The 22,362-nt window shown below is 39.0% G+C and overlaps 1 protein-coding gene across 1 annotated transcript in view; it reads left to right on the plus strand.

Moving 5' to 3' along the window:
• Positions 1 to 22,362, plus strand: part of NRG3 (neuregulin 3) — a 342,543-nt gene that overhangs the window by 293,010 nt on the left and 27,171 nt on the right. The window lies entirely within an intron of this gene.

The raw sequence follows: 22,362 nt of genomic DNA on the forward strand, positions 1-22,362 counted from the left end.
GAATTGTATCTGAAATGAATATAAGTGATTAAAAAAACTATGAAAACCATTTTTTTTGTATCCCAGGTGCCGCAATAGATTCTAACTTACAGTTCTAATAATAATTCCCAAGAAATAATGTAATTGTGATTTCTTTATGTAATCTGGCATTCACATCTTTTTATCATTGCATCTGTCAAAGATTTGTTTTACACTGTGGGGGATTGAAAGATAAATGCCGACAAATGCCCCTGTATCTTATGAAAAATCGTTAAGTGGCTAAATGTATAAATGCATTATAAATGTGTAAGATAAAATAAATCTTAATTTGTGACAGAAAATCTCAGAGGAATCCGTTCTAAAATCCAAAGTTTCATGAACAAAAATACAACTTGAGACTTTTAAGTGGAAAATTACTGATCTTGCAAATTCCTTTTGTCTGTGTGACTGTCTAAACCAGCTGTCCAGTGTATAGTTTCCTCCTTTATTTCTGTAATTCTTTCTAGTTTTCTATTTTCATTTAAGCACGTGCACGCACATTTAATTAACTTTTTTTTTTCCCATTTGTGTTATGCACAAACACACAACTTCTAATTCATTACAGTCTAACTTACTGATCTAATCATGTGTAATGATCCTTCCCATTTTGTCCTGGCACATTGATAGCAATGTATGAAATTAATGTTCCTGTCCTTAAGAATGCTGTTAATATGAACCATCATGTTGTAGGTGCTCTGCTTCTTTGGTTTTTGGTGAGGTTTTTTTGTGGAAGAGAAAGCAGAAAGGAACCACTTCAGGATGTCTACTGCTAGAAAGTATTACAGAGGAAAATGGTTTCTTACTGTAAATTTAATTGTTCTTGGTTAATAAATTGGTTACTACGCTAAAAATCCAAAGTACCACACAGGTAAGGAGTAATGCAGTTCATTAGTTTAATGTCACTCAATTAGAAGGCCTCAGGTCCTGAGATGAACCAGTCAAACAGTCCATTACTAGAGAAAGCAAAGTCTGTTTGAGAACTGCTTTGCAGCAGTGCTCGTATTGCTCCATCTGCCTGAAGAGGCACAAGTGCTGTGCTCAGGAGCTGAGCTGAGCTCACCCACTTGCCACACACATCAGGCTCTGCTCTGCCTAGTTTGTCTTATGCAGGGATAAATAAACAACTGAAGCTGTGTCCAAAACTACAGGAATACCTTTATGAAATAATCAAATGCCATTTATGTTTAGTTGTTATGTTGCACTTGGTGTTTTCAAGAGCATTTGCTATGAGTACAGTGAAGAAATAATGTTCTATTGTCCAAAATACTGTGTATGGAGTATCTGAGCCCTTCTCTTTGCTGCTGTGCCTTTCTGCACCTACTGCTAAATTGCAGCTTTTTAGGGAGGAGACAAGTAGTGTCTGAAAAACACCCGTGTCTGCTGGATTGCTTCCCAGTGCTGTTTGCTCAGCGTGGAGCGCCATGGATCAGAGCTGTAAAATGCTGTCAGCCCTCCTGGTGACCCATGTTTTTATGCCAAATCGCTTAAGACAGAAGCTGATGTAGGCAGGAAGGATGAAGTTAAAAACTGCGGAAAGTCCAGTGCCTCTCCAGGAAAACAAGGTGAAACCCCTGCAATTATTGGTTAGTGTAATCAGCTGGAAAAGGCAGCGGTGATCCTGTGAAACACTGTGATTGTGTTGCTGTAGAGGAAAAGGGGTTGTTTCCTGGTGTTCCCCTGAAAGCCCAGTCTGGGAATGATGGTTCTCATGGCAAAACTGAAGCCAGGAGTTTTGCTGAGGAGACAAATCACTAAGTGCTGCAGCTGAGTCAGAAAAGGAGTGTTGGTCTGGGGAGAAACATCAATAAAATGTGCCTTATGGATCAGGAGAGAAGTGAGGGTTGTTCGGTGTGGTGAGACCTAGGATGCCATGAATTACTGCTGCAAGCTGCTGCTTTTGCAGTCATGAGAAATGTTTTTTCTGGCTGTTGTGTGCGTGACATGGGATGTCTGACTCACAGTTCATGGCTCTGAACACTGCCTAGGAAATGTACCATGGCAAAGTTTCCCATTGGGATTTAATTAATTTTGCTTCTCGTGCAATCAAGTGTTCCTTGTCCATATTTTTATTGACATTTCTATTTTTGAAATTGAACTCATCTTTTTTTTTCCCCTTACTTAATTTCTGTGACATTATGCTTTTTTTAAATTTAGTTTACTTAATCCAGTTTGCCCTGGTAAAACTCCTATATACTCTCATGTACTGCTGATTTAACACAATCTAATTGTATCCTCATTTTGGGATGTTTTAAGGGATAATTGTGCTGAAAGTCTACCAGAAGAATGTATGGAGTTTTAACAGATGTGATTATTGTGTCATATAATTCAAAGCCATAAGTGCAGTTCAGTTCTAAGGGGCAATGGAAAAGTAGTCATTCCTTTCCATGTCTTCTACAGAAAATAACTGATGTTTTTACACTTTGGTACGTGTCACATATTGCTTGTTTCAACAACAGCACATGATAAGGCACTGACTCCAAGCCCTTATCAAAGTAAAATTTCAAAGCTGAATCAGAGTTGGTTTACATATGGAAAAAAATACAGCATATAGAACATAGAACACTGTAGAAGGAGTTATCATAGAGAAGATATTAGGAAGCCATTTATCTGCTTATCCATCACAGGTGACTTGTAGGGTGAAGGCAAGGCTGTGGCACTTAGAGCTATTGCTTGCAGCATGAAGGAATGGAAGCAACACCCAAAAGAATAACAACAAGAGAAATGTCCATTTATTGTCTTGATTAAGTGAATGAATCTTGCTTGTAAGTGCCATGAACTTTCTCTATACAGAGATACAGAAAGCACAGTGTGGATTTAATAGGAAGTTTTTACTGTTGACTTTGAGGGAAGGCTTGGAAAATACTCACTTCAACAGAACTACATTCACTTACTCCCTTTGAGGACCTGTCCCTATTATTTTAATTAAAAAACAGCAGACAAAATCTGATCATACTGAGCCTTCTCCATACCAAACCCAAAGCCAAAATGAATTCTTTGTGCTCAGTGTAAAACTGAATTTAGCAACCATGTCATGTAAGCAGACCTTCTGCAGCATGCTCTGAAAGGCGGTGTCATGGGAAAAGCAAAGGATGCAATTGCAATGTTCACTTTTCCTTTTTATTGCCAGAACCATGCCAGAAATGTTGTTAGGGAGCAACATTTAATTAAACCGTTATCAACTTAACTTTGGGGTATTTCATAATCTCACCCTTGGCACTGTGTTTTTATTAGGAAAAGGCTTAAGTGACTATGAAATATAATGAAAGGCCGTGGGGAGGGCTCGCACACCACAAAGCTGCTAATCCATTGGAGACTTTTGTGGGAAGTGAGCATTTTTCAACAGCAATGCAGAGCTTTGAAGGTTATCAGGACCTTTTATCTTCTAGTCAGCTTTCTCTGAACTTGAAACTCTATCTGTGTGAAGTACATCCCAGCAAATACCCACTGAGCTTGAGGTGGAAAGACTAATGTATCGCTGCTTTTCCTCAAATGTTTTAGGTCCTTACAGCTGTTTATTTGCTTTATGTAGCATGTGGGAGCCTGGGTGAGAGTCCAGGACGTTAAGCACAATACGTGCTCAGTGCTCCAGAGAGTTTATTGTGCAAAGTGTTAGGTGTTGTTCACACAATGTGGGTTTGACACTGCAAATATAGAGATATATAGCTGGCTTGACCTCAAACTAAAATTAAAGATCCAGACTGATCCAGTAATAGCAGGAGTGCAATATTTTCCTCTCAGGTTTGTTGGTTTTGAGTAAGAATCTGATCAGCTGGGAACAAGAACACTTTCATATTTTATTTCCTATCATATATTCTTTTTATTCATCATGGAGGAGTCTTAGCCATAACTGGGAACAGGGTGTCTGAGAAAATACTGACTGACTTTGGCATTTGTACTCAGACCCTTTTGTTACACCTTGCAAAGAGTAAGGAGAACAGTTTGCTTTGTGAAGGAATAAACCCCAAGAACATCTGAGAAGATATAATTATTTGGAAGGAAGTTAATAGGTAATTTTTCAAAAAGCCTGTTGGCAGATTTTGGAGTTTTTACTGCTGAATAGAGCTCCTTTGGTTTAAATCTTGGTTTGAATCTCACACACTTCCAGTGATCACTCTGGGAGCTGCCATCTCAGTGTTCAGTTAAACATGCCCTTGTCAGGCATTTTAATACAGCTTTAAGTGACAGCAGTATTGGGCCGTCCCCAGCCTCATTTACTGGTGAATAATCATGTCATGGAAAGTCCATTACTGCCGTTCTGCATCCGTGCTGCTGGGCCTGCCCATCCACAGCAGCTAACAAAGAAGCACAACATAAATTAGCCACTTAATTTAAACCAAAATGCAGCTGGAGCATTCATTAAGCTCCTTGAAAAATCTCATCTCAACTGTCAAAGCTAAATACATTTCTTCAGTTTATTTGTTTGCTTGTTTGGTTTTTTCTTAACTGAAAAGTATTCTGGAGTTCTGACTGAAGTTTCACATCTTAATTTTTGGGGGATTTTGGGAATCTAAATGTTTTTGGCCTGTTTGCTTTGCAGTATTTTACTGAAGATGGAGTGTCCTGGTGTGGTGCAATAATTTACATAAATTCTGACTTTTTTAACTATTGTTCTGACTTTTTAACTATTGTTACTGTGCCTTCCACAGAGCTTTAAATATTGTGATCTTTATCAAATGGATTCTTCATAGGATTAATATATATACCATTTGCCCAGGTTTACTGGGAAGTTCCAGAAACCAGAGAATGCACATCTTTCACTTGTTTCTTGGCTTGAGCACTTTCCCCACATCAGAGGTACTAAAATCTGCCATTGAGTGGAGTCAACAGAGAGCAGTTAACCCTGGCTGTGATCTGGGCACTCACTGTGTCCACATTGCTCCTACCGTTATCAGCAGTTGAGTAAACATTTCAGAGACCATAATTACCTTTTTGTGTGTGTGGATGTGCTTTCTATTTATAATCTCAAATCCTCATTTCCTCTGTTGTCTTACGCCGTTAGCTGTTAGAAAAAAAAAAATCAGTGATTTGTGTTTAAAATATCAGAACTGGCTAATCAGGTGCCAGTGTTCATGCTACCAGAATGACGTCTTAAAGGGAGCTAACTGGATAATGTCTTAAGCACTTCTTAACTGAAGTCCTCTGTATAAAGCAGCGCTCCCTAAATCATGAACTGAATTTTGTTTTATCCTTAGCTGAGTTCCTCCTAACTGCGTTCAGGTGGAGTAGCAGCAAGATGATGGGAATCACTGCTCTTGGTGCATTTTATCCCTGGGATAAATGGATAAATTCCTCTATGGAGGAATTAACCATGTGCCATTAACATATTCACCTGCATGGGGAGTAAACCAAATCTTGGACTTGGCAGATACAAAATGTGTTGCAGGAGCAGACTTGGAGACAGGCTGAGTTTTACTCCCGTTGATGCAACTGAAGTTAATTGACTCCTTTCTGCTGTCAAATATTTTGACACCATCTGAGTTAATCAATCTGCTCTTCAAAAAAATATTGAAAAGGCCATGCAAATTAATATTCAATTTGGAAAAAAGATTTGCATTAAAAAAAAAAAAAAAGAAAGAAAAGAAACAGGAAGGAGATATATATCTTACCTGAGTGCAGTAACTGTTAAGTTAAAAATAATTAGGATATGAGACAGCAAGTAGCTCTAAGTAAGGTACCTCTGCTATACCTCTGCTATGTAAAGAGAAATTTTCAGTAAAATATATGAACTCAGGTTTTTGCCTCTTTTCAGTTAATATAGAGGTTGGGATTGGGAGCTCACTTTTTTTTTTCTTTTTTTTTTTTCCCAATTAACTGAGAGAAAAGCTATTTGATACAACCCAAGTAGTTTACCATGCATCGCAGGTAAACCTGGTAAATTGATAATCTGCATCTCCCAAATAATTTAACATGCTTATTAGTGATAATTGCTACTCATTAGTGAAAAAAAGTTTTAATCAATATGTTAACATCACAGAAATAGCAACAAAAAGCTATTTTTGTTGAAGTGTAGCATTTGTCTGAAGTTTTCCTCCTCTGGCACTTCACTTAGACAGCTCTGTGTCTTATTTCATGGTAAGACTTTCTACAGTCTAGGCTAAAACCCATTTTTTTCCTAGTATCTTTTATGTCACTTGGCCATAATTTTCTAAAATCTTTCTTTCAGTTCTGTGTTTTTCCCTGGAGAGAAAGTTTTTTTGGAGCATGTAAGAGTATTCAGTGGTCCAGAGAGCAGTGCTTAGGCATTATTTTACATGTATATAAATATATGTGGCTGAGGAGGAAAAAATTGTTGGGATTGGATTTTTTAGACATTTTTCCCCTCTTTCACTGTAGCTTCCATGAGCTGCTAAATAGCAAAACTATTGCTGACATTTGGCTGTTTGATTAACATAAAAAGGTTTTTGCCTCATTTCATATCTGAATATTTTTGAATATGTAATACCCCTTGTATTTCATGCAGTCCTACAAAAAAAAAAAAAAATTGTTTGCATTTGATTGTATTGCTGAATCTCTAGTTTTAGGGTATGAGAAGAGTAGTTTGTGCCTGTTAGGGAGAAGGAGATTGTTTTGTTTCTTGTCTTTGAAGAGATCTTACAAGATTACGGAGTTCTTCAGCCAGCAGAGTTTTTCACTGGAATCATACTAAAAACCGGGTTAGGGACAATATTTTGATACTGAATAAACGTATATAATAAGGCTATGTTGACTTCCTTGTGTCCTGAGATGACTTTTATATCAAAATGATCCAGCTTTGTTGCAAATCAAGCAAAAAGTTTTAATTGAATTCTTAAATGCAAAGCTAAATAGATTTTGTTTTCTATTAACTCCTATATTAGAAGTTACTGTATTTGTTTATTAATTCCTTTTTTTAAAGACACTAGGTTAATACACAGAAACCAGAGGTTTGAATGGAAGATAAATATACGTGGCTTCAAAACTATGAGGGGTTTTAATGTTTCCTTAAGAGCAGCATCTCTGTGGTCTAATTAGAAGGATTCTTGTAAAAGGTCTTTATAATTAAATAATGATAATTATTTGTTCCAGGATATAAGCCTGCTATTTTTCTGTACAAATAAAAAGTAGATAAGATTAGAAATCTGGTTATACATTTGGTAATTTTAACACTAGGCAAAGCTTTCATTTGGAAAGGCTGAAATAAAATTCATATAGTACTTCAAAATAAATCATTGCATTATTACAGAGACCTGCATTCCCATGTGGAGAGCAGCAGTCAATAATAAAAGCAAGTTGTCTTTTGTTTTGTAAGCTAGGCAGATAGGACTCGCTATGTATTGGTATAGGGGAACTTAGAAGGCATTAAAAAGTCAGATTATATCCTCCTGAATACCCACAAAACTTAGTTTCTTTGATGCTTTTCCTTCAAGGGTATTTATAATTGAGGAGAGAAACTGTAAGTGTAATGTTAGAGAAGCAGAGTAAGGTGCAGTGGGGTATCATGTGAGAGCAGTCCTTGCCTTGAACACTCCTGTACATGAGCTGCTGGATCCATGTTTGGGAGTTAGTTTAGAAAAAGAATGAGCTGGGTTTGGTTTGGGTTGGTTTTTTTTTTTTTTTTTAGAAAAATGTTTGGCATCATCATTTATTTTGTTTCTGTTAAACCTGAGAGGCTTTCCAGGCAGTAAAACATTTTTTTTCCCCCTGGAAAAACCCAGTGGCTTTTTGGACCACTGACTTTTCTCAGGAAATGCTCTGCTAGTTTTGTACTAGGGATTGTATTAGGGATGAACTTTCTTCCTGGGCAATTGCTGCATCACCTAAGCTTGCTCTAATTATTAGTCATGGAATACTGCCAGAGGAGATTTAGCTCACAGGAAGAGAAGCACTTGAGAAAGATTGACTGAAAGGCACAAGTGTCTGCATAAAAACCTGGTAATGCCTACTGCAAAAATCCTGGAGTTTAGCCCACACTGGGTAGCTCCAGTCAGTCTTTAACGCAAGGTAATGTTTGTCCATGGTGTGTGCATGTTGTTCAGCATCTCTTCTTTGACAGCAACACTGAGATTGCAGAAGTCTGTTGCATTGTAAGGAGTGGCCAGCATGTATTGGGAAGCTCTGAGAAATCAAGTCTTCTCCATTTCTTTAAATCCTACTTTCTTATCTTTAATTATTTCATCCCTCTCTCTAGCTAATTCCCTAAAGTAGAGGAATGCTTCCATGTGTCTCTTAATTGGTATCTGAAAATGTTTGTTCTTAGGCTCTGGAAGTGTAATTAAAAAAAAAAAAAAATTACAAACAAAACAAAACCCCACAGCAAACCCAAAATGCCTCTAGACAGATTTTTAAACTTTGAGACTTCCTTTATCTCTGATGTTTCTGCTCCATTATTCATGGGAGAGGGCTTTATATCACTTGTACCTGGCCAGCCACAAACTTGTTCTGTAAATTTCACCCTCATTTCATATTAAAGATTAATTAACAAGATCTGACTTTTCTTTAACCACTGAGGAAGCTTTGGGGGAAATCCTAGCATGTGTTTGCAATTGCAACACACAGACACACAAACTTAAACATTATAGTTGAGATTCAGAAGAATTTACACAGACTTTCAAAACACCCTAATGGGAAAATGTTTTCACTGTTCTATCTCCTTTCTCAGACACTCTGGAAGAGTCACCTGGTAGTGAGCCCAACACCAAGCTAAAAAGCACAAAAGGGGAAGGTTTGATCCAGGGTCAATTTTGATCTTGCATCTGGAGAGTGTTTCACCTATCTTTGTGCTATTGGATGTTAGTTGTAAAGTTCTGGAAAGGAATTTTTCAGAGATTCTTTCAGAAGCATTTCCAAAGTTCTTTTTCTGCTTCTGGGTTGTGGCTGTTCTCTGCCTGGTAGGGAAATGATGACAGCCTTCACTGCAGTTTGTTTAGCTTTTATCTGCAGAATAAAACTTAGGGACCCTTTTGAAAAATCCCTGTATCTTTCTCAACTATTTAAAGCATTTTTTTTCTGTGAGGAGGATCTGCCAATAACTCTTCTCTATCCTGGTCACAGAACTCTCAGAGCAAACTGTTCTCGGTTTCATAAATGTATTCTACTAAAAATAATTGGGATTCTTTTTAAGGATTTGGCCTTGGTTACCATAAATAGGTTTGGATATAAGTTTTTTTTAGCATTCATACTGGTCTTCATAAAAAAAAAAGATTAATCTGATAGTAAGCTACAAATGTACTGCAGGAATTACCCCTAAATTATTTCCTAGTGACTGTTCTATGCTTTTGAATCCACTGAAGCAAAATTACACACTTTAACACAGTCACTTACATCCCACAAATGGCCTCAATGACTGGATGAATTTGGAGACATTCACTGCATTTGATGGAGATGTCAGTCATGGTCATGGTTCTCTTTGTAAATTCAACTAATACAGATCAGAAATCATTGCAGGATGTAGTTTGGCTCAAAAAGTTGTTGAAATTTAGGCCCATTTCAGAATACCTGGAGTAAAATGCTGTTTTTGTCAAAAGGGTAAAAACAAACAAAGTTTAGGGGATGAGTGACTTAGTACATAATTCCATTTATGAGACAGATAACAATAAAACATGGAGCAGGAAACAGGAGCATAAAAACACCCCGTATTCTGGGAGCATCCCGGTCAGCATTTCTGATTCCTTCCAAAATGTCTGGTTTGAGGATTCACAAATCTCTGCCTGGGGAAACATCTCCTTTAGGCAAATATTGCAGTTGCATTTGTGAAAATTCTCTTAGTAAGCTGAAATCTGTTGTTTCCCAATAGACACGATCAATGAGCCTAATTGGAACACGTGGGTGGGAGGTGATTCTCTTGTCTGTAGGTTCTGAGATCTAATTCTGCATTATTGGAGCATTTGATGTTCTTTGTGCTAGTCAAGAATACCTGGAAATTGATTTTTGGTTCAATAAGAGCCATTTGAGACAAAGTATAAGAGGACACCTCACACCTGAATGACAGTTCTTGTGTTTCTACTCGTTATGACTCCTTAATTATCCTGTGTATTGCAAAGTAGACAAGAATCAGTCCCACTATTTGTAGCAATTCTTGGTTTACTCGGTACAAGACTCCTCACAGGTGGGTTTCACAGATTAATCCATTAAAAAAACACTTCTTAAATGTTTCCAATTCAAAAATGAGTCTAAACAAGATGGAAATACCCAGTAAGATTTAACAAAATCTGCAAGTGAGAAGAATGGGAGTTGAGGAATGTCAGTCGGAAAAGTTCTTGACTAGGGTTCCCATACTATTAACATAGTATAAACACATATTTATACATATTTCTGATATATATCACACATATAAATAAAACTGATTTAGAGGAGAAGATATCTAAGCTGAGATTGGATGTGTCATTATTGCTAGCAACTGAGGAATCTGTAAATCTTTAACTTCTCGGGAACTTTTTATTAAGTTCATTTATCTTAGTTCACAGTTACCACTTCTGCATATCACCTCTGCATTCTCTGACAATATTGTTTAAAATGAAATGGATGATAGCAATATGTAGACAACTTGAGGAATCATGTTGTTTTCTGATTGTTTCTTAGAGTGGATATTAGATGTATACCCCTAAAATGATGAGTAGAAAGGGGTCATCTGAAGGAATCTCCTCTCTGGTCCTGCTCAGGGAGGCAAAAGAAATAGGAGCCGTCAAAGAGGATTTATGAAGAGCGACATGGAATTGCAATATGTTTTCTTTGGCTTTTGCAACCCCTGACAGCAAAGGAAAACTTCAGAGACAGTTAAGATGTGCAGACATTCTACCTAAATGCCTTCTTGATAATTTTGCAAACTGGATTTTTCCTGAATTGATGACATAACTATCTAAAGCTGCTGGAAAATATGAAGGTAAATAACTCCTTTTAATATTAGTAACTTCAGATGCAGAGGAGAGAGGAATGACTTAGAGCCAGAGGCAGCAGGTTGGCCAGGAGGAAATCCTTCTTGTATGGAATTTCGGTTGCCACCATAAAGACACCTCCATGAACTCTCACACTTTGTCCACAGCCCTGGGGTTGGAAGCAGCACCGTCTGCAGTGTGCTCTTTGGTTTCCTTTCACCTTTTGCTTTCGTGCCATGGCAGAGCAGCAGATGTTGCCTCGTCACCAGCCCGCCCTCGGTCTCTCGGTGCTACCCCAGCTCTGCAAAATGTGTCTCACCCAGGCAGGAAAGAAAACTGGCTCACAGGCAAGCCCAAGTAGGCCAAATTATTGCTCTTCAGCTGCTTTTGTTTGAGTTGTTCTCTTCAGCCTCTTCAAGTCTTCTCTCCTCAGCCTCTTCAAGTCTTCTCTCCTCTACATCTGAAGTTACGCATTTTAAAATGAGTTACCTTCGTATTTTCCAGCTTATTCTTTTCAAGTTTATTTTCATCAAGCCGTACTCAGAGCTGTGGTGTTTCAGCAGTGTTTGTGCAAAGCTCAGGACCTATAGCTATGAGCTGTCCACCATGACTGCCACAGAAAGTAATGTGGGTATTTTTAAAAGACGTGGGGCTGAGGGATGCAGAAAGGGCTGTTGTGTAAAGCGTGAGTCAGAAAAACACTTGGCCATTACTGCTTGGCAAAGTGGGCTTTGTGCTAAAATCTTGTGATGAACCAGAGGTAGTGCTTCTTCTGGCACAGTATTTCCATTTGCAGTTTCTAGATAAAAATCACGACCAGAAATGTTACAGAGCACATCAGAACCTGCCCTGTGCTGTCGGAATCACTACTGTGTATGAAAGCTTTTGGCTTGTAGGATCCACCCAGGCAGTCTGTGTAGAAATGTTTATTTCTGGTGCCACCTGACAGGCTTTTGTTGAAAACGTTTGACCTTGGTGTAATCTGTCCTTCAGCTTGCCATAGAGTGACTGTGTAAAGCTGCTTCCTTTCATGCAGTCAGAAAATAATTCAGGAGCTCCACAGTCAAGTGATGGAGTGCCAAAACCCTCCAGTGATTGTCCTGTGTGATGTGTGCAGGTTTGGGCACCATAAAACTATTGGAGAGACATAAAACTATTGGAGTGTCCAAAGGCGGCCGTGGGGATGGTGAAGGGCTCGAGGGGAAGCCGTGAGAGGAGCAGCTGAGGGCACCTGGTGTGTTCAGCCTGGGCAGGAGGAGACTGAGGGGACACCTCAGTGCAGTCACAGCTCCCTGGGGAGGGGAAGAGGAGGGGCAGGCACTGGTCTCTGCTCTGGGGTGACAGTGACAGGAGCCCAGGGAATGGCCCCAAGTTGTGCCAGGGGAGGTTGGGGCTGGATCTCAGGAAAAGGCTCTTCCCCCAGAGGGTGTCTGGGCACTGGAGCAGCTCCCCAGGGCAGTGGTCACAGCAGCAGGGCTGGCTGAGTTCAAGGAGCTTTTGGACAGTCCTCTCAGGGACATGGTGGGACTCTTGGGGATGGTGCTGTACAGGGCCAGGAGTTGGACTTGATGATCCTTGTGGGTCCTTTGCAATTCTCAGTGTTCTGTGATTCCATGAGTGGACACTGCATGGGCTCCCTGGGCAGCCTGGGCCACCACCCAGCTGTCCTCATGGGAAGAGGAAACGTTTGAGTTTCTGTTTGTTTTGTGCACTGCTGGCTCAATCTTCTCAATAACCTCCTCAGGGTCAGAGATAATTTGGTATTTATTTTATTTTTTGAGTCACTTTTAGCTTTAAAGTCATTGTGTGTATAATTCTGAAAATACTTTTCCTATTGCTGGGTTTAATTTCTTATTATTCTGTAGATTACAAGAAATTATGTTACACTGTATGGTTTCCTATAACCATGCATCCTTTAGAAGTGGCATGTTTATGGATTTTTTCTGACAATTACTGTGCTTTACTCTTGAAAAGAAAATCAGCCCATGTAAGGGATTTTGAAATGTAAAATGCTATTAGTAGAAAAATATATATTTTTATAAAGGAGAGAGTGGCCAAAGTTCTCATTCTCCTGAAGGACAGTACAGCATTTACAGAGCATGTACCTGCTTGCCTTTAAACACGTGTTTGTATCCCTCTGAGCTGCAATTTGCGTGTGTTTAAAATCTACCTAAATATATTAATACAGAGAGATTAGACTATATTTTGGGTTTCGTATGTATCAGTTGGGAGGCCAGGAAGAGGAGTACAAGAATAATTCTTGTCTTCCCAAGCCCTGTAAGAACCCTTTTTTTAACCAGGAACGCAATTGGGGTGTGTTACTGATGTCACGCAGTATGTCAGCTGCTGAAGACTGAGGTGCCCTCCCTCATCCTCCTGAAGCACAGGGCTGTGGTGAGGCTCACAGACAGAGTCCCACAGCCACACAGCCAGACAAGCTGGCATTTGAGCAGCTGAGCTTCGGCAGCTGCTGCCAAGCTGCAGCCAGTGCCAAGCTCACGCAGCAGATCCCTCCATGTGGGTGAGTGCTGGGAGCACACTGCGAGACGTTCTGTGGGCTGAGGGCTTCACTGTGCCTGAGCACTGCTACTGCTTTCGGAGCCTCTGAGCACCTGCCAGGGCTCCGTGGGAACAACCGCATGTTATCCCTCACGTTGGCCAAAAGACCGGAGGATTAAAGGAAGAGTTCAGCTGCTTACAGCCACCATATTTACTTTTCTCTCCCTGCCAGCACAGGCTGGTTTTCTCTCTGATCATTTGTGCAGCCTAGAGCTGAGTGTTGTAGTCACATGGTGAGCAGACCTGCACTTTGTGCTGTGCTGGGGACCTGAGTGAGGGGCGTCTTTTGTGACAGGGTGAGGTGCCAGTGTACCTGTAGAGGTGAGGGACAGAGCACACCACTCTGGATGATGAGCAGAACAAGAAATGTGCACAAAAGTATCCAGTCCTTCAATCCTGCCCGTAGCTGGGGGATGTGAGTGGAGGAGGCTCCGAGGGGAGCACAGGCTGACACACCGCCCCGTGTGAAGGACTCTCTCCTTTTGTCACATTCGTCCTTGAACGCTGGCTTCTGGGAAGGTGAGCCTTGGAACAAAAAGAAGGCAGTGCATAAATACGTAGTCCTGTGCCTGCAGAGCCTTGTTCAGAAACTGTAGTGCTTCAGAGGGAACACATTGTCCCTTGTCACATCTTTCTGCATCTGACTAAGCCCTTGTCCTTACCCTCTGAGTGCTCACCCTCCAGAGCCCTCCAGGCAGAACATCACATTGCTGTTTAAGTGTATGAAAAGCAAAATATGGTTCAAGTTATTAACAATCATTTTCTGTGGTGTTGCTGTCACTGCTTTCACCACGTTTTTGTAAAAAAACAAAAAAAATCTATGAATGCACCCTGGTTAAAACAGTAGCAGTCAAAAGAAATGGCACTTAATTATGATATTGCTTGACTTGCTGCGAGCTCCTGACAATGTAGCCATCAACAATAACTGTCAAATTCACTTTGGCAGCTCTGAGGTTAGCTTGAGATTTGAGTGGAATGTTCAATACCAGCAACTGAGCAAGATATTGGGAGAAATTCCAGTGACAGTGCTTTGTTGATAGGAGCAATGCAAGCTCTGAGATCAAATAAAACATCAGCTGGGAAATTAAGATGTTATTATATTATGTGTTAGTGGTGCTTAGGATCTTAGGAATAACAACCCTCATCAGCTAAGGAATTACTAAAGCAGAATTAAAGAAAGCTCTTTCTTTATAAAGCCATAATATTTTTATGTAATAAACTTCTCAGAAACTACCTTCATGGAGTTACATAAAAAATGAATATGTCACTTACCCAAAGCCTATTGCACTTAATGGTCTTTGGATTCATCCCTATATATATGTATGCATCCTAAAAGAACCTTGATAAACTCTACAGTAATTCATGCAGGAAGTTTGTATTTAAATATCCTTTATATTAAGGATATTTAAAGGATATATTAAGGATATCCTTGATATCCTTCCCTGGTTCCTCCAGTTGCCAGCACAAAGTATGGCTGAACAATGGCCTCAGGAGAGCTGGAAAGCTCAGCTCAGCATGGATTTTGCAGAAACAGAAGGTCACAGTGCAAGAAGAATAAAGGCAGAATAAAAGTTTCATTTTGAAAGATTTTTCATACTGATGGTGGGAGAAATATATGATAGCAAAGACATTTTAAAAGTGCAGAACTGTGTGTAGTTATAAGAGCCAGAATAAAAAAAAAACCGAGGACAAGAAGGGAAGGTAACAGAATCAGAGGAGACGAAGGGAAGTGCCAAAAAGCAGCCAAAAATTGAGATAGGGAAAAAGGAATGAGTCATCATTCTGGAGCAGGATACTACTCCATTTCCCCCCCACACACACACATTTCAGGCTCTCATACAGAGCTGTGGAGCTCACACGTTCTGTCAGGGAGTGAGCAAAGAGGAGGCAATCCTGTGCCACGATGGTTCTGCCTCAGCAGAGAGGTTGGACCAGGTGACCCCACCAGGAATCCCTTCCAGCCTTACCAATTCCATAAATAATACACTCTGTGGGAAATCTATGGTTGGAAAGGTCTCTAGGACCTGGCAAATAATTGATACCCTGCAAGAATGTGTGTGGAAACCTAAGCACTGGGGAAAGTCCTTCTGAAAAAAAGTTATTTAGTTAAAAAACAAATCACCCTACAATTGTAATGTTTTTCAAACTTTTAGCTTTTGTTATTTTTGCTTTGAAGCTTTTTGCATCCCTCAGACATGTAGTAGAAATTGGAGATGCTTGCAGCTGTGTTTTTCGGTCAGAAGTGACATAAAGAGTAGGACACGGTGGTAGCTCAAGTAGCTGAAGTTTCTGATATCAACTCGGAGGTACCTAGCGCTCAGGTGGGTTTAACTGAAAGTTCAGCAGTGTTGTGCATTACTTAGCAACAACTGCAACATCAGGCTGTTGTAGGGTGCTCTTTGAGGTGCCAACCTCAAAGAGGTTCATTTTAGACAGGATGTTGTGTTTTGGGGAAAGGGAAAGAGGTTTTTTTGCAAATGCCTGCTGCTTCTCTGTTTTTTCTGCCAAGAGCTGATCATTGCTTTTCTCTGCTACAACTCAGTTGCTGGGGTACCACAGCATCCAGGGCCATGTGCAGTCCTTGTTGCCCAGGAGGATTTTGCACAAATCTTTAGCTTTATATCTCAAACCTGCAAGCTTTCACGTATGATTAGGGCTAGAGTTCATCTTGTTTAGTTCTAGCTGTTTGGCCCATAATTTCACATCCTATTACTATGATACTATTTCTTCAGTGCCCTGATATATTTTAGTAGAAGTGTCCTCAACAGTGGCCTAATAGAAAATAGAAATGAAATGTTGCAGATCTTTTAGTGGTCTTTTTTTCTCTCCACCAGCTATCAAGTTTCTCTCCTGTGGGACTCCTGCTCCTTAGGGGGCTGTTTCTTAGCTGCTTATCCCTTTCATACATCAGCAAAAGTGCAGGCAGCCATCAGGCAGGAAGATTACTGCCAGAGGATCACAGCCTTAGACAGCTTTACCCTTTTATCATAAGTATTTTTCAGTGTGCTCATTGTCTAAAATATCACCATAGATTTTTAGCTGTCAGCCTCTATTACCCAGATAATTTTTTCCCATATATCCACATTGAAAATTAAGTTTGAGGAGGAAGGAAGAATGGCCTTCATATTTATTTTTCTCTTGTACTTAGAAAACTCAAGTTTAAACATGTATATTCAAGTTTTATCAAAAATTAATAAGAAAAAGAAAGGTTCATATGTAATTTTAATTCTTACTAGTATACAATAGAAATGTATTACAGGTTGGCATACTGGGTGTATTTTTGCAACAGTAGAAAGTCTTGGAGAAACTTAAATTGATAAAATAAATTCTAAAACTGAATCATTCAGCAAGGAAAATCGGCGCTCACATACAGAGAACTGATGAGATTTAGGTAATGAATTTGGTTAGTGACTGACCTTATCCATTTTGGAAATAAAATGAAAATAGATAAAGTTTGTATATGGATTGGTTTCTCTTACTTGTAAACTGTCAATACAAAAGCACTTGTAACAAGAATTTTTCTTTAAATGAAAAAGTTACCTCTGATCCCTTAGCTTCCTATGGGGCTGTTTCAAGCCTAAAATTTAATGAATATGTTGCAGTGAATGTAGTTAGGTAAGGCTTTGAGAGTTTGTTAAATTTGAGTTCTGGATGTAGCTTACAGATGTATGCCTGCAGATAAAGACAGTTTCTTAGGATACCCAAGTTAAAATTAATTTACCTTCAGAATTAAGATCTTGCTGTTTAAGACTGCTAATCAAATTTTCACTTTATAACAAGTAATACTTACTAAGAATATTGGCACCTTCACTCCTCCTGTAACCATAGGCAAAACAAGACCTGGGTAAGGTTACGGTTGGAGGGTTTTTGGTGGTGCTGGACTTTTTTTGTTTTGTTTTTTGTGGGGTTGTGGGGTTTTTTCCCCCCTTTTTTTTCTTCAGGTAACTCTTCAGCATTTGGCTCATTTTATTTGAGGGTTTTTTTTTTTTTTTCATTACTTTTTGATTGAGATTTCACCTTTCACTCACCAAGCTAAAATTGAGAGCTCAGCCTCAGAGTTACAGCACATACCTTTGCATCCCTTTTCATGATGAGTCTGTAACATTATACCTAATTCATTGCTTCATTTTTAATCTCATGCAAAACCAGTGCCAGTGTAGCATTAATGCTGCAGAAGCAAGTTCTCAAAATAGGTCAGTCAGACGTGTTGAACAGTCTTTCTTTCCTTTTCTGTCTCCTGTGTATGCAGGAAATGATCTCCCCAGGGTTAAATGCCAATAGTCAAACAGTGTAAATATCATGCAGTTGTAATATATAATGGACTGCATCTATTTCACTTTGCTTTCATTAAGATCCTTGTGCTGTGGACCTTCCGCTAGTAGAGGAAAATTATTTTGTTCATCTTTGTTACAATCAGAGTTATCGAACAGTTCTTCCCAAGAGAGAATCTCTGTGAAAACTACGAAATGTTTTATGAACTTTTGCCAGCAGAAGTCAGCTTGTTTTGTTTCCAGTCTGAGATGGGAATCTGTGCAATTAACCTTGAGTCTGTCCTCTCTGTAAACGATAGCAGATAAAAACTTCTGCTTCTGGTTTGGGGACCTAAGTGTCTTGAATCCCTTTTAAAAGGGAAATTCTACCCAGACTGATGAAAGTCTTAAGGAAGAGAACTCTCTCTTTTAAAAGTAGCTGAGACTTAGAAAAAAAACATGATATTTTATGTGAAGTAATCCATATGCTCTTAAAGATGTTGGAACAGAATTGTCTGGAGTGGGTTTATCTATTTCATGCATTTGCAGAGACTTAATTCCTTCAGAGGTTAATATGTTTATATTACATTTTGTCATGTTAATCTCTGCAGTGGAAGAGGTAATATCCTTATGGTTACAGAAAGAACAAGGTCAAGAACTTGACTTACCCAAGGTCAAAGAAGGAATTTGTGAACTGTGCCTTGTAGCATCTCGGCCATTTCACTCTGCCTTAGCACAAGCCACAGCATATGGCAGAGAATCTGTACAGTAGGTTTTTGCAAGTGCAAGAACAGAGAAAACTCTTGGGAGAGTGGAATGTCTGATGCTGAGGCAATCACAGATTTTGTGTAACATGCAGGCTTTTTTTATTCTCTTCATGAATTAAATTTAGAATGCTGTATATAGTTCAGTACTTCTCACACATAAGTCTAAGTATATGGAGAAACATGCTTTAACGACTCTTTTAACTTATGGGAATCCATATTTTGCTGAAAATCTTGATACTGTGGATGAGGTTTCCATGTAGTCCTCCTCCACTGTTGCCTGTGGGATTCTGAGGCTGCAGGACACCAAAGAGAGCTTAAGTGCCAAATGATACTTTTGAGGTTCACTTCAGCTGTGAGATTCTGGCTCTGCAGGATAGTCCAATAGATGTGGAATTGAGGTGTGGCAGGAAAGGATGGGGAGGGCACACAGGAAAGAAATGTGGGAATGAGGTCACAGCAAAGATCACAGTGCCCAATTCACTGCCTCTGCATGGCTCAGTTTTTGCATGGGGACAAAAAACCCCAAAGTCCTGCCTGCATGCTGCCTTGTAATCTATTGAGGAAAAGCCGGCTCTGTGCACATGGAAAGCTGTTGGGTTTCATGTATACCGATGACAATATAAAAGGTTTCACTTATTTGTTTACAGTGGGTTGTTACTTGTAGTAATGCAGAGTGGATCCTTTTAGGAGAAGGGAGTGAGGAAGGTAAGGGGATGCTGGGTACTGTTAGGGGTTTTTTCTTTGCTTTTTGAGTTGGGAGTAAAAATTTCAGCATTTATTAATTTTCATTGGGGAGGGTTTTCATTATAGAGCAAAGGTTAAGTAATGCATTTGTATGGTAAATGTCGTCATTTCTCAGTTGGCTTGGTTTGAATAGTCAATAATTATTCTCTGTGATGCTTGTGACCATGTTGAGATTTTATTCAAAAGCCATTGAAATGAGCACAAGGGGGAAAGTTACTATTTTTGTTTTGTTATTGTTTTGTATAGGCCACATGCACAATGCTGTTCTTCATATTTGAAATCCCTTTCAAAGATATTTCAATTCAAAGCACACAATAGAACCAGAGGATCCAGTGATTATGGCTGGTAATGATATTGTGGATTTAGGTGCTGACAAAGCCTAACATAATCTGTTTTAATTAACTAATTTTTTTCCACTCAGTAATATGGTTAGAATCATACTCGAGGACCACATTGTACCAGCATTCTTCCTTTTATAATAAAGTCACAAAGAAGAGGCCAGTTTCAGCTTATGTACAATAAAAAAACTACCATATCCTTTAGAAGTAACAGTCATGAGAAAAATGTGTCTATCCTACACTTCTTAATACTCTAAAGATGTATGTATATGCTTCAGTGGGTCTTTCCACATGCATAAAGCAAACAGGAGTAAAGAGTAAATTTTATAGAGCAAGAGAAGTGAAAACTCCAAACCCCCAGTACCTGGAATATAACGTGTACTTTTCTTTCATAATGAACACAAAATTTAACTGTGCTGTGAGCAGAAGGTCTCTGGTAGTCATTTTGTGTTTTATAGTAGCAGCAGAGTGAGATGAGCTTAGGAAAATTTTGTAGCAGGTTGGAAAACAAGAAAGAGTCAATAGCATGATTGAGAATGGGCTCCACAGTAACAAGGCACACAGTGAATGGGGACGTTTCAGCCTTGCAACAGGCATGTTCTGTGTGAGTTTGTCTTGTCCTTATGTTCTGAGAAGACCTTTCTTTCCATAATTTTTATTTTAAAAACAGTCTACATCTAAACAGCTTACTACCTTACTTTGCAGTACTGTGTGTTCTATTTCTCTCAGCAGAGGTTGTGTATTTTTTGTACTTTGAATGCTTGGTGAAATTCACGTTCTGTAGTCTTAATCCTCAAGAGGATTATCCAGGAATATCCGTGGCAGTTTATATTTTGGTTTTTAGCAGAAATATTTTCTTGGCTGATCATTAAATGAGGAATCCTCTCCCGAGAGTATTTATTTCAACAGACTGTAATTGAGGTGATGTACTTCACAAGGAATATATGAATATATGTGAATAAAGGGAGACTTATTATTTCAGTCACACTCTAGTTTACCTTGTGAAGTTAGTTTCAGTATGTAAATACGTGTTTGCACCAGCTGATGCAAATCCTTGAGTGAAGGAGAAGGAATTTGCCGTTCTTCTCTTTTCTACACTTGGAATTTCTACAGGTTTCTGTGATGTGAGAGCCCAAGAGCTTTGCAGTGCTTGGCTGCAGCTAGCTCCAGATCCAGGCTGGTTCTGGTGCTCCTTGTTCTGGAGAGGATCTCAGCTGTGCTGCCTGTGATTAGCACAATAGTGAGATGTTGCTTAGATCAAGGCAACCATGAGGAGACCTTCGAAGTTTGCAGAGAAAGACAGATTACATTGCTGTTAGCAAGAAGGTGAATTTTAAATACAGCCAATGCAGAAGATTAGAGAATGGAAAAATGCCAAACTGATCATATTGAAAGATGTTGGAGACAAAAAATGATGGAATCTAATAGATAAATAAAATATTTAAAGGATGTAAAAAACGAACAAAGGTGTCTAGAGAAATGGAGTACAGGTAATCAATAAGCTTTAAAGTGAAAAGTAAAACACTGTACAAAGTAAACAAAAAGGAAAGAAAATATTGATCAGCATATGTTGAAGGCTGGTGACAGGGATTAATCTGACTTCACAAAAGACTTAAATCTTCACATAGTTGTTTCAGCAAGATAATATTGTCTGGTCTCTGAATTGCTTTTATCTTGGTAAGGCTTATTCAAAGCGTCTTTAACAAGGCAGTGATCACTATTCAGGACTGACAAAAGAGCATAGCTGTATTAAACTCACAATTTCTCAAAAAGACATAGCAAGACAAAAAATAGAGTATTTAATAAGGACTTCTATTGAAAGAAAATTTAAGTTAAGCCTATTTGCACACATTACTTAAATCAGTTTATTTTCATAAACAGATTCTTTTAATTGTTATTTATGTGGAATGTTTGAGTGAAGCTTCAGTTCATAGCTGTGTGTGGTTTGGTTGTGGCTTAGGCAGTAGGTGCTGACTCCAGTTTTCAGGCAGAACAGGTTAACAACTGCTGAAATGAAGAGTTTTTGAGTGAGTTTCAGTGTGATTATGTCAACGTAAGAATTCAAATTTCTTAGATTTGTGTAGTATTGTGGAAATGGAAGGTGGGTAAGTGTGTTTGCACAATTGCTTTTAATAGCAAACAAATTAATAAAATAAAATACATTAAACCCCGAACATTTAGTTCAGTGCCAGTAAGGATTTACTGTCTAGATCTAGATTTTTGTACCTCCCAGTGAGGAATAGGCCTAAAGCTGTACTGGAATCAGTTTTAGTGCAATGCAAACAGGATTTCCTCTTGAATTAGAGTTTTTCCAGTTATATTTTAGACAGGTGAAAATTCTATTTGCTCCTTTTTATTTTTAAGATAGTGTTTGAGAAGTACAACTTTTAGAATTTTAAATTTAAATGGTGGGGAAATGTCAGCAGCAGCTGAGGACATTTTGTGTCTTACGAATGGCTTCTGTGTCATTGTGGTGTTGTTTGAGAGAGCAAGTAGGCAAGTAATTAAAAAAATCAAGATTTGATGCTGTAATTTTATTTTTAATAGCCTGCAGGAAAAGAACTGGGACTTACAAGAGACAAATGCTTGTGTTTAAGATTCAAAATGTTTAGTAACAGCACGGTGATAATAATTCCTGAAAAATTAATAATTAGTACTGATTAGGATACTGCACATAGCCTTTAGTAATTTGCCTAGATTCACCTTGGTGTTTTCATGCAATATTTGTTACGAACCTGAGAGTTACAAACTTGGAGCTACTGCCACCTACTTGACACGTGTGCCTGGTGTTCACATCGATGGGGGTGTGTGCACCGAGGAGCTCCAGCCTGGGAGGGAAATGTGGGTTTGTCAGCAC

This window comes from Sylvia atricapilla, chromosome 8, assembly GCF_009819655.1.
Source record: "Sylvia atricapilla isolate bSylAtr1 chromosome 8, bSylAtr1.pri, whole genome shotgun sequence".
Lineage (NCBI taxonomy): Eukaryota > Metazoa > Chordata > Aves > Passeriformes > Sylviidae > Sylvia > Sylvia atricapilla.